The 18,149-nt window shown below is 38.9% G+C and overlaps 1 protein-coding gene across 5 annotated transcripts in view; it reads left to right on the top strand.

Moving 5' to 3' along the window:
* The window catches only part of LOC105197919 (homeobox protein 2), a 263,567-nt gene that overhangs the window by 241,750 nt on the left and 3,668 nt on the right, over positions 1-18,149 (top strand). The gene's annotated exons all lie outside the window — the stretch shown is intronic.

The following is an 18,149-nucleotide window of genomic DNA, read 5'->3' as shown; positions in this document are numbered from 1 at the left end:
TTTACTAATTACAAATACTTTAAAAACAAACATCTTGAATGACAGTTTTTCTCAGCGAACAAAAAAATAAATAAGTTAATAACATCTGAGGACAAAATCTTTTATGTAAAATTATATGTAAAATATATCCATATACGTATAAATATGTACAAATATGATTATATATAAATGGATATTTAATTATATATATAATCATATATAAATAAATATATATTTATATACATATAATTTTATATTACATATAGTTATATATAAAAATTTTTTCTTGGGTTATACAGGGTGTTTCAGACCACACGTACACCCCTTTTCTCTTCGCAGGATTAGGACCAATCAAAAATATGTTCAGACGAAAGTTGTAGGGTTTCAAAAGATCTATTCAATGATCTTATCAGTTTGACCTTGGACGGCGTCGCCAAGGTCAGATCGAAATCACATTAAGTTTTTTAAATGGAACACCCTATTTTTGATTCCAGAATCTAATAGCTGGTGTCAAGACCTTTCCAAAACACTATAAGAATGTTTATTTTCGTTGACTACTTTCCGAGTTGTGCGGCTTGAAAGTTACACTACCGCCAGCATCAGCATTACTCAAGATGCACCATGTGGTGGTTACTTAGTCGGATTTAATCTTGTGTGTGGGTGTGTGTATACGTGCATGCGTATGTGTATGGGGGAGGAAAAGGGGAGTCAAAGTTTTATGTACTCTGCTTTTGTTTATTAACTGGATTGATTATGTTTGATGATCAATCATGTCCAGATTGACTGTATGCATTTTCCCGTGCTTAGCATTATCCAGAATGAACGACGTGGACGTGACGAGAATTTCATCCCATTGGGGTGCTTGATTCACGTGAGTCCCCTTGCCTCTCACGTTTGTGGTGCTTGATTCACGTGAGTCCCCTTACCTCTCACGTTTGGGGTGCTTGATTCACGTGAGTCCCCTTGCCTCTCACGTTTGGGGTGCTTGATTCACGTAAGTCCCCTTGCCTCTCACGTTTGGGGTGCTTGATTCACGTGAGTCCCCTTGCCTCTCACGTTTGGGGTGCTTGATTCACGTGAGTCCCCTTGCCTCTCACGTTCGGGAATGAATGAGTGTATGTTTTGTTAAGCGACTAAATGTTCAAAGTGAGCACCATTCTCTGCGATGCAAGCATCAACTCTATTTTGAAAATCATTGGTTGCTCGAAGAATTTCCTCGGCACGTAAGGATCGAATTGCTTCACTTATTCTACGAATCATATTATTCCTCGTAGTCGGACGTTCATGATAGACCAAGTTTTTTATCCTTCCCCAGAAATAATAATCAAGGACGGTGAGATCTGGTGATCGGGGTGGATAATTGATTGGACCGTATTTGCCTATCCACTTGTCGGGGAACATAGTATTTAATGCCGCACGAGCAACTCTCGATGTATGAGACGGACATGCATCTTGTTGGAACCACATGTTCAGGCGAAATTGCAGAGGAATATTTTCTAGTAAGACAGGAAGATCTGTCATTTTCAAGGCGGAATATCTATCACCGTTTAGATTTTCGTCAAAGAAAACAGGACCTATGATTTGACTTCCAATAATTCCACACCAAACATTGACTTTCCAAATGGTTTGATGATCTACTTCTCTCAACCAGTGAGGATTATTTTGTGCCCAATAACGAGAGTTCCAAGTATTAACAGATCCATCACTTTTAAGTGTACATTCGTCAGAAAATAAAATTTTCAAGTGGAAATCAAGTGGTTGCTGTCTTATAAAGTTGCAAAATACAAGTCTCTGTCTAATATCGTTATAATTCAACGCTTGATGAACAGACATTCTGTAAGGGTGAAATTTGTTATTTTTTAGAATGCGCCAAACACTGATTTTACTAACACCAGAATCTTGTTCTCGTCGTCTTAAAGAATCATAAGGGTTCAATTCTGTCGATGCAAGAATTTCTACTGTTCTTTCATCCATAATCGGACGACGAATTTGTGTACCTTTGTTATGTTGAGGCTGAACGATACCTTTAATTTTGATTCGTTTTGCCAAACGTGAAAAAACATTTCGCGAGTGAGGAGTCCGATCAGGTTAACGTTCCCGCCACAATCTTTCCGCTGCAATGAATGTACCTCGACACTCACCTAAAATTAGCAGCATATCATATGCTTCTTCATTGGAATAGGACATGGCTAAATAAACCTAGACTAATAAAGAGGGTCGGATTTTTGTTGCGCGATTGATACTGATATGACGGTTATTGAAGACGTAGGTGACAAGTTTGAGAGAGTTATTGTCACTCGTGTTGAGTTGAGTCACAATAGCGTTGTGGTGAATACATCTCTACTACATCCTATGCAAATAACAATATGTATAAAATCACGAGTTAGACATCGTTACGCAGAAAGCCGCGCTCGTTATTGCTCGTGTGCTACCGTTAAAGTAATAATGTAATTACATAGTATTATGACATACATATGTATGTGACTATCTACGGTCGCGACAGCTAACTTTCACGATTTTTCATGATCTGTTTTTGTTGGCCCGGCTCGCGTGTTTACTTTCTTTGTGTCGGCTGCACGGCTTTCTGCGTAACGCGTGATTTTATATTGTTATTTACATGGTGTTGGCGGTAGTGTAACTTTCAAGCCGCACAACTCGGAAAGTAGTCAACGAAAATAAACTTTCTTGTAGTGTTTTGGAAAGGTCTTGACACCAGCTATTAGATTCTGGAATCAAAAATAGGGTGTTTCATTTAAAAGACTTAATGTGATTTCGATCTGACCTTGGCGACGCCATACAAGGTCAAACTGATAAGATCATTGAATAGAACTTTTGAAACCCTACAACTTTCGTCTGAACATATTTTTGATTAGTCCTAATCCTGCGAAGAGAAAAGGGGTGTACGGGTGGTCTGAAACACCCTGTATATGTCCATATATAATTACACATAATTATATATATAATGAATAAAGTTCCGAAAAGATGAACCCTTTGATTTAGTTGCAAATTGGTATACTACTATATTTTGGTCCGCTGATTATGATAATAAAAATCACCGACAACGTCATCTTCAAGATAAAAAATTTAAAAAACTTGAAAAATATCGGTTTTTTTAATATTATTTTGATAAATATTAATTTTATAAAAAACTATTTCAAATAAAAGTTATAGCTTTTGAAATAATACATTATTGATGTATTATACATTTTTTGTACAGAACCAATAGTTTTCAAAAAAAACGAGATAATATGAAAAATACTCGCTTCACGTGGAACTTCAGTACTTTAGTCGTTATAATACAAAAACTGTTTTAAAATAAATTTTCTTTTACTTTCAGTACTGTTTTGGATAAAAAGTAAACGCTTTCCTGCCGCAAATTTACTTTAGAACACTAGTATTTTTTGAAACAGGCATTGCATATATGGAATGGGGCTCTCTTTATACGACTTTTTATAATTTGTAATAAGGTAATGAATATACAGGATATAAGAACCTATGGTGTCCAATATGTTTTTCACATTAAAAAATTTATATATAACCATTTACTTTAATATTGTTAAAAACAGTTTTCTTATGTTAAACAAAATAAAAATGTTTTCTAAAGTAAAAAATATTGAGAATTTTTCTCAAGAATTTTTTTCGGAAATTTTCAAACGGCCACCCATCCAAGTCATAACCTCGCCGAACGTTGCTCCACTTCTGAAACTGCTGCGAACAATACTTTATGTTAACACATGTATATTGAGTCAATATATGTTATTGAAAAGATGAAACATATAATTAAAGAATATTACTTATATAAACATATATAAAATTATATTTTTTTACAATTACGACTACAAAGTGGGCACTATAGAAAGGCTTATTTTTGAGAGAACGAGATTAGTTCCAGTTGAGTTGGTGAAATATCTAGGAGTGATCCTGGATAAGAAGCTGTCTTGGAGGGAACACCTCGACAATCGCTGTAAGAGCCTGTGCTCTTACTCCTGGATGTGCAGGAGGATATTTGGCCAGACGTGGGGGTTGAAGCTCAAAATGGTTTATTGGATCTACACTGCAATACTTCGACCCAAGCTTACCTATGCAGCAGTTGTGTGGTCTAGGGTGCGAAAGAGGATACCATGTGTGGCCATGGTAGCGCTGGAGCATGTCAATGTTTTGATTTTAACCGAGGCTCTGGGTGCAATGCGAACCACGCTGGTAGCAGCCATGGGCATTTTGCTCGGAATTGAATTTCTTCACCAGGTAGTAGTGAGGGCGGCGGCGACCGCTGCACATCGACTAACCTGTGAATTGAAGTGAAAGGCGGGGACCGTGCACTAGGTTTCCCAATGGAAACTGACTGACTCTATGATCAGAATGATGAGGAATGCCAGAAATTCGGACCTTGGATAGGCATTTTAAAGTGCATATCACAGGGCTCAAGGACTGAAAAAGGCCCGAGGCACTGGATCGGGCCTGGGACGGAAACATTTGGTTTACAGACGGCTCCAAAACGGACACGAGTTCCGATGCGAGTATCGCTTGTTGTCAGGGGGATATGGCGGAAAGCCTGTCTCTAGATGGGTACGCCACATTATTCCAAACGGAGATCGTGACTATTCTCAGATGTGCCCAACTGACCCTGGAGGGAAAAGGAACAGGAAGGCGCGTCAGCATATACTCAGATAGTCAAGCTGTTATTAAGGCACTTGAGGCTCTGATCTGTACCTCGCGACTAGTCTGGAACTGCAGAGAGATGCACAGGAGAGGCTAGCGAGCGATAAAGAAGTCATTTTAACCTGGGTTCCCAATCACTCGGAGATCAAGGGTAACGAGGAAGCCGATTGGATCGCCAGGACCGCATCAAGGATGGGAGTGTTTGGGCCGGAACCGGTGATGGGGGTCCCTTTTTGCCTAAGCAGGAGGAGGATCCGGGCCTGGCTACGGGATGAGCACTTTAAATTCTGGAAGAACGAGGTGAGGACCAAATGTCGGAAGGTTGAGGCTTTGCTGCGGGAAACAGCTAGCGAGGACCTGGCCGCAGACATTAGGTCTTTGATTATAAGAGACGCCAGGTTAGCAGTGCAAATACTCACTGACCATGGGGTCCTTAATTACCACATGCACAAGCTGGGCTGAACCAATACGGCCCAAGTATAGGGCATGCGAAAAGGAGGAGGAGACAAGTCTTCATATCTTCTGTAACTGTTTGGCCTATGCGAAGCTAAGGCTAAAACTGCTGGGCTTGGCCTTTCCCAAGCCAGGGCAGATAAACAAGTTACCGTTGAGAAACCTGAGTCTTTTCTGGAGAGAATCAGGACTCCTATAAGCGGCGGACGACTGGAGGGAAGCACAATGGACTGTAGTCCGCCACAGGCGGATCTTCAACTCTGAGGATCACCCCCTCAGATCTATTAGTATTATTATTATTATTATTACGGCTTGAATGGCTGACCGCTTGAAAATTTCAGAAAAAAAGTGTTGAGAAAGATTTTCAATTGTTTTGCTTTAAAAAACATTTTTATTTTATTTAATATTAAGTAAACGTTTTTTTATAATATTAACTTTTTTGCTTCGAGCGCCGCATATATGCGGCATCCAAATGATGTGTATACAAGTGCTGTATACACATCTGTATCTGGAGTCGATGACAGCATTTTCCGTTATCTACTGAATATTTTCTGTTGATTGTATTAGTACAATCGGGAAGAAACCATATCCATGGCAAAATTTCAATTGGCGTTAATAAAACGAATAATTGCAAAGTACCATCACAAAGTAACTCGACGTCAAAGCAGACCCGCTGACTATCCCATGAGGTTAACAGAGAGACATTTTCCCACATTCTGTAAGCCAAAAAACCGAATACGAATATGTAATTTGTAGTAAAAATGATAAAAGATCCGATTCACGATATGAGTGCAAAGATTGTAATGTTGGCCTATGTATAGATCTTTGTTTTAAAATATATCGTACAAAATTATATTACTAGTTTTTACATATTAATATATATATAAGGTACTTTATTCCTTGCAGAGTACACTGCAGACCTCCGCTCCGCTTACAAAGTTTCAACATTTTATTCCTCGCATCCTTTACAACGCACGAAAGAGAGAGAAAGATCACTCATCCATCCATACTTCCACACTCATTCTCCGAACCTCCGTTTCCGCCGCATTTTCCTCTCATTCTTCCACACTCTCATTTACACCCAACCATCATCCTCCTTCCCTCATCTCCTCTAATCTCCTCATCCAAATCTTTCCCTCCCCGTGCTCTCCCAAGACTTCATCCACCATCTCCTGCCATCCCTTTTCAACCCCCCAATTCGTGCATTCCTCCCATACGTACTCCCAAGTTTACATTCCCCCTCCACATATCCTACACTTCCTTTCCTCATCTCCTTCCCAATATCTACTCCCCATCATCCCGTTTCCCAGCCTATACTTCGCCACTCTCTGCCATTTTTGCTCCTTCCATCCCTTCTTTAGGTACTCTGGCAATCCCTTACCTTTCATCCTACCATACCATATGTTAAATCTAGAGCCCCTAATTTTCTCCCATCTTTCCTTCGCCTGCCACCTACTTTCTCTTGCCACTACCTCTTCCCCCCTCAACTCTACCCCCTCTCTCATTTTTTCTATCTCAATTAAGTTCCAGATCTTCTCCTCATAACAATCTCTTCTTTGCTCTTCCCATTTACCCATTACTTTTCTTATCTTCGGCCTGGCTTTCATTTCTTCCAAACACAACTTCGCCAGTTCTCCTTCCCCTCTCTCTTCCAGTTTCTTTTCATAACTCCATGCCCTCAACCGTGCCCTTCCACTCAATTTTTCCCTCTGCATTTCCTCCCTCACCATGTACCCCGGCGTGTACCTCCCAACCCCCAAAATCCACTTCAAGAAGCTGTCCTGTATCCTCTCTACCTTCTCTCTTTCTTTCCAGCCCCATATCTCCACTCCATATCCCATTACCGTCCAAACCAATCTATCAAACAACCATATCCTTCTTGACCAATCCTTTTCAAACTTTCTTTTTCTTATTCCCCACACTTCTCTCATTACCACCGCTCCCTTGTTAACTCTCTCCTCTACATGTTCTTTCTGACCCTCATTTGCTATCATTACATACCCTAGATATTTGTATTTTCTCACCTTTTCTATCTCTTTTCCTTTCCATTTCCATACCATCTTTTTCTGTCTCCCGCCCCCCTTCTCCACCTAATTATCTTCGTCTTCTCCACATTGACCTCTATCCCTTCCGTTCTATATAACTTTCCAATGCCTTAATCATCCTTTTCATCCCTGTCTGTTCCTCTGCCACCATTGCCACATCATCTGCATACGCCAACGAGGATATTTTCCTTCCCTTTACCCTCCCTCTCTAACTCCTCATCTAAATCCAACAGCGTAAATAAGCATGGGCTCAGAGGGCATTCCTGTCTTACCCCTCTTCCCGTCCAGAAGTTTTTCCCTACCTTATCCCCCACCCTCACTCTACTTATGGTCTTCTCCAGTACCTCCTTGCACCTCACGACCAAACTTTCTTTAACTCCCCTCTCCCTCATCATCTGTATGAAGATTTCCCTATCCACCGAGTCAAACGCAGCTTTCAAATCTACAAATAGCACCACCATCTTGCACTTTCTTACCGCCACCCTATTGTTTATCAGATAATTCAGTATGTAGATTTGATCAATCGTGCCTACCCCTTTCCTAAACCTCGTTTGACTCGGTGGGAGTATCCCCTTTCTCTCCACTTCCTCCCTCAATCTCTCCGCAAGTACCGTTGCGTACACCTTATATGCCGTTTGTGTTAACGTGATTCCTCTATATTCTTCAACCCTCTTCCCCTCCCCTTTTTTCACTACCGGCACTATCAGCCCCTCCCTCCACTCCTCCGGCCACCCCTCTCCTCTCCACACTCTGTTACATATTTCCCACAGCTATTTCTTTATTTTTTTCCCCATATTTCCATATTTCATTTACAATATCATCCCCTCCCACCGCTTTTTCCTCTTTTAATCTCCTTACCGCTCTTGCTATTTCTTCCCTACTGATATTATTTTCCTCCACTCCTTCTCCTCCCCTCTCACCCTCCACTCTACTCTCTCCAACATTTTTCTAAAGTGTCCCTCCTATTCCCTCATTTCGATCCCTTCCCTGACTCTCTTTCTCTTTCTCCTCCCCCTGTTCACTACCCTTTATTCCCTTCCTTTCTTACACCTTACAATTCCCTCTCCCATCTTTCCCTTCTTTTCCTTTCCTTACAATACTCTCTGTATCTTTTCCTCATCTCCTTATATTTCTACCCCTTCCCTCCTCCTTTCTTCCATTTTTTAAACTCCTCCTTTACTTCTCTTTTCATACTCCTACATTCCATATCCCACCATCCTTTCCGCATTTTTTTCTCTTCTTTCTACTCTTTCCAATGCTCCTTCCACTCTTTTTTTCAATTTCCTCCAACCCTCCTCAACCCCTTCCGAAACATTATCCCTCTTGCCCACGTATTCCTCAAATTTCTTCCTTTTCTTTTCCGTCCACATCCCTCTTCTTTCTTTTCTTTTCCTTTTCCCAATTCTTTCCTCTCTCCTTCCTCCCCCCTTCACGTACACAGTTAATGGCTGATGGTCAGAATCCACCCAGTCCTCCACCTTCATCTTTACCACTTTCCCTCTCGTTTCCTCATTCCCGATTACGTAGTCAATTACAGTCCCCCCCCCCCTTTCCTCCAGTATACGTCCATTCTCTCTCCTCATCTCCCTTTATGCATCCGTTCAGAATTGATCATCCAAATTCTTTTAAAAAACCATACAATTTCTTTCCCTCTCCATTCATCTTTCCATCTTTTGTGTTTTTCTCTCTTTCCCCTACCCCTCCTTTTCCTCCTTTCCTATACCTTCCCCTTCTATCCGTTCTTGCATTAAAATCCCCTCTCTTAATATACTTACCTCCTTCTCTCTCTCCTCCATCCACTCTCTTAATTGCCTCGTTTTTTCCTCTAGATCCCCATATTCACATATACCACTAGTTTTCACAATTCTCTCTCTAAGTTGACTTTACTCACCTGTAATCTCACCTTTCTTTCTTTCCCTGTTCTCTTTTTCTCTTTCTATTCCACTCCTTATCCCCATGATCATCCCCCCCATTGCCCTCCCTCTTTTGCTCTTCCTTCCCGCTTCTTGCACCTTCCAAACGTATCCCTTCGGTAACCATCTTTTTACCCTCTCCCATCCTTTCTTCTGTAACCATGTTTTACTCAAAAAAATCACATCCCATTCCTTCAATTTCTCCCTAAAATCCTCCTCTTTATTTTCCATGCCTGCTACATTCCAAAAACCGATTTTGTATTCTTTACCGTCCTTCCTTCTTCTATTCCTCTTTTTATCATATTTTCCATTTCCCTTATTCCTATCTTTCTTCCCCTCTCCTATCCCACACCCCTCTACTAAAAAACCATTTTTGCTTTCTCCTCGTTTCCCCTTTCTCCTGCTCTTTTACATCTCTTCCCCTCCATTCCCTTAATTCATCTTTGTTCTCATCCCATATCCACAGTTTATCCTCAATTCACATTTTCATATATCCTACTTTTACCTTCTTTCCATTCCTTCTATTCCTTTCTGCTTCCCTCTTTATCCACCACACTACCCTTCTCTCTTTTTCCGTCAAGTCATCCACGATGCACTCCTTCCTATCCCTCAGCTTCGTCTTTCCCTTCATCACATCAATTTTCTCCCTCACACTCGCGAATTTCACCCATACCATGACGCCTCCTCCCTTATCTTTATTCCCTATCCCTCTCATCCCTTCCACTCTCGCTACCGCCTTCGTTGCCTCCACTATCTTTTCTATCTCTCCTTTTTTCCCCTCTTTTCCCCTTCTAATTCTATTCTCCTCATCTCTTCTTCCAGTTCCTTCATCTCACCCTTTCCCCTTATCTGTATCTGCTCTATCTCTTCTCCTTTATCCTTCTCTCTTCTTCCCTTCTTCTTCTTCACCCTTCCCCTACCTTTCTGTATATCATCTATTCTTCTCTCCAAATTGTCTACTCTTTTCCTCCATCCATTCTCTTATTTCTTCCCTACCTTCTCTCAATTCGCTTTTTATTTCCTTAAAACCTTTCCTCACCTCCCTTAATATCTTCCTTAGCCCTCCTTCTTCTCGTCTCACCGGCGATTTACCTTATTGCTCCTCTTAAAAATTTCTCCCTCCTCTACTCTTGTCTCCTCCCCCTGTTCACCTTTCCTTTTCTCTCCTCTCTTCAACAATTCTAGCAGCGGCGCACTATTTGATCTATTTCTCATTAGATTTTCTGCCTTGCTCGGCCTTCCCACTCTTCTCTTGTCTCCATTCTCTTCTACTTTCTTTTCCCTCTCCTTTCCTCCTTCTTTTCCTTCATCTCGTCTTTTTTCTAACCTGCCAACTTTCCCTATTCAAAATTTCCCGCAACTGCACTTGCTCTCTCCTGCTATGCTTCTCACTTCTACCGCCCGATGTCGCTACCCTCCCTCTTTTCTGCTTCATCTCTACTTTTTATACCTGCTCTTTCGTCTAACTTCTAAATCCCGTCCCAACCCTACTATCACTCCTGTCACACTATTCCCTTACCCCTGCCCTATCCCTTATTCTTCCAACTCCACCTGCTACTTCTCTGTTCCCTCACCCCCTCGCGCTCCAATTCTGCCCTCCTTTTTCTCAAAAAACACAATCTCACCAAACACACAACTATCATCACTTTTGCTACCAGAAACGGAAGTGTCTCTTTACATATTAATATATAAACTAATTTCATTATATATTATATTAAACATTTAATCTTAAGGTTTTGAAATTATAAAAATACCTATGTTATTTATATTTTTGTAGGTCCTTTCATATTAAAAATGTAAATATACTTGTTACATTAGAGCAATGATTGTTTTGTTTAGCACAGTTGTTATTTAAAACTAAGAAAACTGTATATACAGAAATCACACGAATTGTGCATATTTCTGGTGCGAGCTTTCGTTCAGTAAAGGTACTTCGGCGGACAATACTGCCATAGCGAAAAGGTTAAAATGAGTTCTTTTTATTTTTATTAATAATTCATTTTCATTAATAACCACACATATATTTACACACTTAATAAGGAATTCGTTTTGCGTGGAAAGTCGAAAACCTCTATGGTACAGAGAACGCGTTGGCGGAGAGAGGCTTCCCCTGCACTCCTTCACTGTATTTTTTTTAACCTAACCTAATCCTATTTTAATTGAAATTATGGCCAAATTGTAACTAAAATAGAGTTGGGTTAGGTTAGGAAAAACGCGGGGTATCGCGGTGCATATTTGATCCCGTGATCCGTCCCGAGCCCAGACGCCGGAAAAAGTAGGGTTTTAGTGAGTATGCCGGCCACATCTAGGTCGGAGAATCTCACATACCCCGCGTCCTGTCCCTACAGGCGCTGGGACCCATAAAGGCATTTCCCAACTATAAAATGAAGGGGAATAATACGGGGTGGGGGTGCAGGAGAAAGGGCGGAGCCTTTTCCCCGTTTACGCGTTCTCTGTACAACATGTAAGAATTTTTCAGAATTTTTTTAAAATGAATTTTTGATTATAACGACTGAAGTATTGGAGTTAGGTAAAATCTGTATAGAACCTTATTTGTTTTTTATAAGAGTTTTTTATAAGCTTCATTTTTATTTGACACATTTTTTTTTTATGAATATTTTCTAAAATAATTAAAAAAAAACTTGAACTTGAGGAACTCATTAAACTTGAGGAAAGTATATAAAATCACATAGACAATACAAGCACGATGACCTAGCTACGACCGTAGTAGGCATTTTTGTTCAATTTGTGCTGATACAGCAACGGTCAAAATATCTCTCTCTATTACATTAAAGTCACGCTGCCTTTGAAAGCGTTCTAACTCAGTCGATTATTGCGAGAAATATCATCACAGCCTAAGTGGTCGAATTGGCTAAGACACCCGTACCAGAGATTCAGAAGGTCTCAAGTTTGAACCCTGGTTGAGGTGATATTTTTCGCAATAATTTCTTTACAGTTTTTTTAGGGGGGAAAGGGTTAATATTTAATAATGCGTGATATTACTTAATCTCGTTCAATTTAGAATTGTGTTATGACTGAAAATTAATTCGGCGCGCAGTTTATTGAACTTGAGGAAAGTATATAAAATCGCATAGATAATACAAGCACGAAGATCTAGTTACGACCGTAGTAGGCATTCTTGTTCAATTTGATACAGCAACGGTCAAAATATCTCTCTTTATTACTTAAATAAAAGAATCTTTTTTTCTTTCTTAAATATATCTCGAAATCTGTAGGAGAGCGCCAATTAAGGAAAAGTTGTTCAGTGTCCTTGTCTCTATAACATATGTCAAAGTAACATGATTGGAACTGGGTCTCCTATAATAAATAATAACCCATAATTATGTAGGATTATATAAAATTGTATATTATTATATATAAAAATTATGCATAATTATATACAGGGTGTCAGAAAACAAATGTTTTTGCTCTCGTGGGTTGATAGAGTAAGTCAAACTGAGAAGAAAAGTTTTTTACCACTTTGCAATTTTTGTAATAGTTAACGAGTTATAAATTAAAAAAATAGCGTATTTAGTCCCGCTCGCCGCCAAATCCAACCACGTGATCGTGGTTGCCAAGCGCGCGGAGAGTTGTTGTTTTCTAACAGCGATGGCTGCGTAATATTATTTAATGTTTAATAATATTCTACATATAATTATATATTATTATATATATTTTAATATATATGGACATATTTGGTATATTTGGTATATAATTATATATAACTATTATATATTTGAATAAGATGAGATGGGAGAACCAGAACTTATAACGGAACCACTGTTAACCTTAACACTTTATTTGATAATATATAATAACTAAGAATCGGAGTAATCGGTGAATGTATGGAGCATCCGCATGCCACGCGCGGCTATCCCGGTCTCACGGAGCGAGAAAAATGGTAATTCGGCAAAAGTCCGGCTTTCGCCAATATTCACAATAAGCTAAATAAGAGCGCCGAGAGGTATTATGATTAGGCTTGTTTATTTCACGGCGCGTAACTCACAATGTACATTATTTAGAATACATCTTAAATACATATCAATAACTTTATGTAATTTATTATATATAAAATTATATATAAAAATTTTTAATTACATATTAAAAACTTTTTCCCGAACAGTGTCGAATAATGCGGTATCCGATATTGCGTATCCAATAATGTGGTGTCTAATCATACTGCATCCAATCATACAATGTGTTTATTTAATCGTGCAAGTCCAATAGAGCCATAGCCAATTTTTACATATCCAAACGGAGATCATCCGTTTGAACTTGTGCAGATTAACATGATGAGCATTTCAGAGGCAGGAACCACATTATAATTTTGCGAGGATTTGTGACCAAAGGCATTGGCATAGGTATATACATGTGCAAAATTTGAAAAGTCGCTACTTAAGACCGCAACAAGTACCGAGGAAATCGACTACTGGAAAGAGGAAAGAGAACCGGACATCACTTTCCTTTGATCCTGCTGCTTGAATATAACATCCAATATCTTTGTTTAGAATTTGCGATAACGATACGAATGCAGGCCGCATCCTTTTCATCACCCATTGCTTCAAAGTACACGTTATCTTACCGACCATGAGCGCGATTTTAGGATTTTACCCTCATGAAGGCAAAGTGATCAAGGAACGTATTGCGACTGATGCGCCTATATAAGCCCGCCTGGTGCTCGACTCGACAATCTGCTTTTACTAGCCTATGATAACGAACCAATATAGCGAAAAGTTGTTTGAGGATTTCCTTGTTATCTCCAGTGGCAGCAGTTTCGGAGAAGACAAATCACTAACGCCGCCTGACCCAAGGGTTATCCCGAGTCAAGCTGAACCGCCTCATTTAAAGTAGGCACGCTAAAAACTGTTACCGCATCCTATTGATGACCATCATCATCTTTAGAACATATAAAGTATATAAATATGTTTCTACCGGGTATATCATGACTGCTTCTTCTTATTATTATTGAATTTGACACACTCTCCGAAACTTCTTAAATTAAGGGGCGTTACTGCAATCTCTCAAAAGTCAATTGTTTAACGCAAAAACAAGAAATGAGTACTCGACGTCAAATTAAGAATTCAGATTGCTGATTGTGATGCAATCAACGATTTCAAAAATATTTCCAGTAATGGACGAACATGTCCACACTCGTTCAAGGTCCAAAAAAGACTTATGTCATTACCGCGTCGCAGTGTTTATGAATAGAGAGCGACACGGCATTGCAAAATAGCAGTGGCTACGGCGGTAACACTGCGAGCGGATCATTACATCCATAATGATCTTTCACCAAGTGTTTAGTCGCAAACGCTACCATGCATAACAAATATGAACGGACTTATCCTAGGACTTATGACGCAATCAGCACGTAGCGGACATGGACGGACCTAGAATCTTAGCCAACACTATACATAGTTAGCTTTAAGGCGCACGCGCACGCACGCACGCACGCACGCACGCACGCACGCACGCACGCACACGCGCGCACACACACACACACACACACACACACACACATACACACACACACACACACAATAACTGGGTACCCAATCGAGGATTTTAGAGATCTAATAGTCAATAACAACTAGGAGGCGGCCTGTACCCAAAAGTACCTAGGAGTACTTGCTCAGGAGCACCTATGCACTGCATGAAGAAAAAATAAGGTCCCAGATAGCAAAATAATTGTAAGTTGTCGACAACTTGTCACAAATATTCTCATAGTTGTCAGCAAAGCAACAAAAGGGAGTATCCTCTTATCATTACGTTCTTGCCAGTAATAGTTTTTAAAATATAATACCGGCAAATTCTCAACAATTTATCAGCATTATACTTATCACAATTTATCACAAGTTATAAATGGGAATTGTTGCTCACATGTTACTGTCATGTTGTTCACAAATTGTTATAACCCATACAGCATAGAAAATTGCAGCAACATTGTAGCAATGTTGCAATGTTGCAGATTGCAATGCAATATTACGGAGACATTGCAGAAACATAATTTAACAATATGCCTGCAACATTTCATGGCATATGCCAGTAATATTCCAGAAATATTGCAATATTATAATTTTTTAATAAAGTAATGGCAATAAAGAACAAAAACACAATATTTCCATTTAATAATATATTAATTTAATTTATCCATAATTATTCATCCGCATTTAGCAAATTAAAATTAGGCGACGTTACTAAATTTTCCGCTGAATCTTTACATTCCTTAACAACACAACCGTCCATATGTCGACTGTAAGTCATCCAAGTCAGGCTTTAAGGGTTGACTGCAAATCGACTTTGCATAGACGTCTGCAGACATCCTTCAAATGTTGACTCTAAAATGTCTAGAAAAAAGCATGCAGTTCTAGTGTTGTGTGCATCACAGTATTGTTGAGAAACATGAATATTCGTATCAATAGACAAAAGATTCATACGAGGTGTGTTCAAAAAGTATCGCGAATTTTGAATTTTCGCGGGTTACGTATATTCGAATTTCGATCTTTTTGTGGCGTTATGTTGGTACTCATGTCTCTCACTTATGCCGACAAGCTCGGCCATTTTGAATGTTCACTTAATTGTTGACAGCTGCTTTGCTTGCACGTGTTTTGGATCGTCTTCGATTTTTACCTATTCAAAAAAATGGATCAAAGAACCTGTATCAAATTTTGTGTGAAAAACGAAATTAAGTGCGCGGATGCATTCCGAATGTTGACTGTGGCATACGGAGAAGCTACCTTGGACCGAAGCAACGTTTATCGGTGGTACAAAATGTTCTCAGAAGGCCGAGAAGATGTGAACGACGAAGAGCGTGCCGGACGCCCGAGCACTTCAACAACAGACGAAAAAATTAATGAAGTGGAGAAAATGATATTGGCCAATCGTCGAATCACCGTTAGAGAAGTTGCTGAGGACCTAAACATATCGATTGGCTCGTGCCATTCGATTTTTATCAATGATTTGGGCATGAGACGGGTCGCCGCGAAATTCGTACCAAAATTGCTCAATTGCGACCAAAAACAGCATCGCATGAACATTGCTAATGAGATGTTGGACTCTGTCCGCGACGACTCAAATTTGCTCCAGAGGGTCATAACTGGTGACGAATCGTGGGTTTATGGTTATGACGTGGAAACCAAAGCTCAATCATCTCAATGGAAGCTGCCGCACGAACCAAGACCGAAAAAAGCGCGCCAAGTTCGGTCGAATGTGAAAGTTTTGCTGACAGTTTTCTTCGATTGCAGGGGCGTGGTGCATCATGAGTTCTTGCCACAGGGTAGAACGGTCAATAAGGAATATTACCTGCAAGTTATGCGCAATTTGCGCGAAGCAATCCGCCAGAAACGCCCGGATTTGTGGAAGAACAAAAATTGGCTTTTGCACCACGATAACGCCCCTGCTCACACATCGTTGCTTGTGCGCGACTTTTTGGCCAAAAACAACACACTAATGATGCCGCAGCCACCGTATTCCCCAGATCTGGCCCCCTGTGACTTTTTCTTGTTCCCTAAACTGAAGAGGCCCATGAAAGGACGACGTTACGCTACGCTTGACGAGATAAAGACGGCATCGAAGGAGGAGCTGAACAAGATAAAAAAAAATGATTTTTTGAAGTGCTTCGAAGATTGGAAAAACCGTTGGCACAAGTGTATAATATCTCATGGGGATTACTTTGAAGGGGACAAAATAGATATTCATGAATAAATAAATAATTTTTGAAAAAACACAAAATTCGCGATACTTTTTGAACACACCTCGTATATCAAAAAACCTCGATCTACATCCCAATGAACAAACAATATTTTTTAATTGATTTTTTAATAAAAATTTTTTCATATTTAACTTAATTATTGTATTATATTGATATATATTTTCTAATTGCATTCTTATTTAAACAAATAACAGAAAAGTTATTCCAGATGCTATTCTGCATTTGCGAAATTAGTAAAAAAAAACTATAATTTTATATTTGTTTATATAAATACTGTGCTTTAATTATACATATTTCATTTTTTCGATAACGTATATTGGCCTGATCTACCAGTTACATACATATATCAGCATAAAGTGTTCACAGATCATCATCGGTTTGCAGCGATCACGGAGATCAAGTTCATCGGAGTCGCGACTTGGATGGGTCACCGCTTGGAAATTTTCGAAAAAAAATTCCCGAGATTTTTTTGGCAAAAAATGTTTTTTAAAATGTTACAAAAATATTGTTTTGTTCATTGGAATCATGTGGTGTAATAATATTTATGTGATATATTTTGGAAAATTCATAATTACATTTCCACGTAGCACATAATGGTTTCAAATACGTTTTTAAAACGTATCCATAGTTCAATAACCGTAAAGAACCATTAAAAAACGTTTAAACGTTTTTGAAACCATAGTTTAAGAAACGTATTTTTTACGTTTCTTCTGTAAATGCTATAAAAAAGTAACACTGTGAAAAAGTAATACTGTAACAAACAGTTTTCTTAACATTAAATAAAATAGAAATGTTTTTTAAAGTAAAAAAATAATCGAGAATCTTTCTCAAGAATTTTTTCCAGAAATTTTCAAGCGGTCACTCATTCAAGTCATAATCGTAAAAGAGTATAATTTTGTATATGTTTATATAAATAACATGCTTTAATTATGTTTTATCTTTTCAATAACATATATTGCCTCGATATACATGTGTTAACACAAAGTATTCACAGATCATCACCAGGCATCGCCAGCAGTCTTACAGGTCAAGCAACGTTGGGCGAGATTACGACTTGAATGGGTGGCCGCTTGAAAATTCAAAAAAATTTTTAATAAAGATTCCCGATTTTTTTTACTTTAAATAACATTTCTATTTTATTTAACATTAAGAAAACTGATTTTGAAAATTAATTAGAAATTCTAAAAAAGTAGAAATTTAAAAATTTGTTTATCCGTAAAAAAAAAACGTTTCCATAATGGTTTCTTAAACGTTATTTTATCGGAAAAGAAACGTTTCAGTTAACATTTAACTAAGTGAACATTTTAACGCATTAGAAACGTTTCTAAAAGTCGGTAATAAAACGTTTCGGAAAAACGTTTATAAAACGTTTTTGAAACGTATATGTGCTAC

The sequence above is a fragment of the Solenopsis invicta genome, chromosome 1, assembly GCF_016802725.1.
Source record: "Solenopsis invicta isolate M01_SB chromosome 1, UNIL_Sinv_3.0, whole genome shotgun sequence".
Lineage (NCBI taxonomy): Eukaryota > Metazoa > Arthropoda > Insecta > Hymenoptera > Formicidae > Solenopsis > Solenopsis invicta.
The sequence above is the reverse complement of the archived record's forward strand: the minus strand, read 5'-3'. Positions and strand labels throughout refer to the sequence as shown.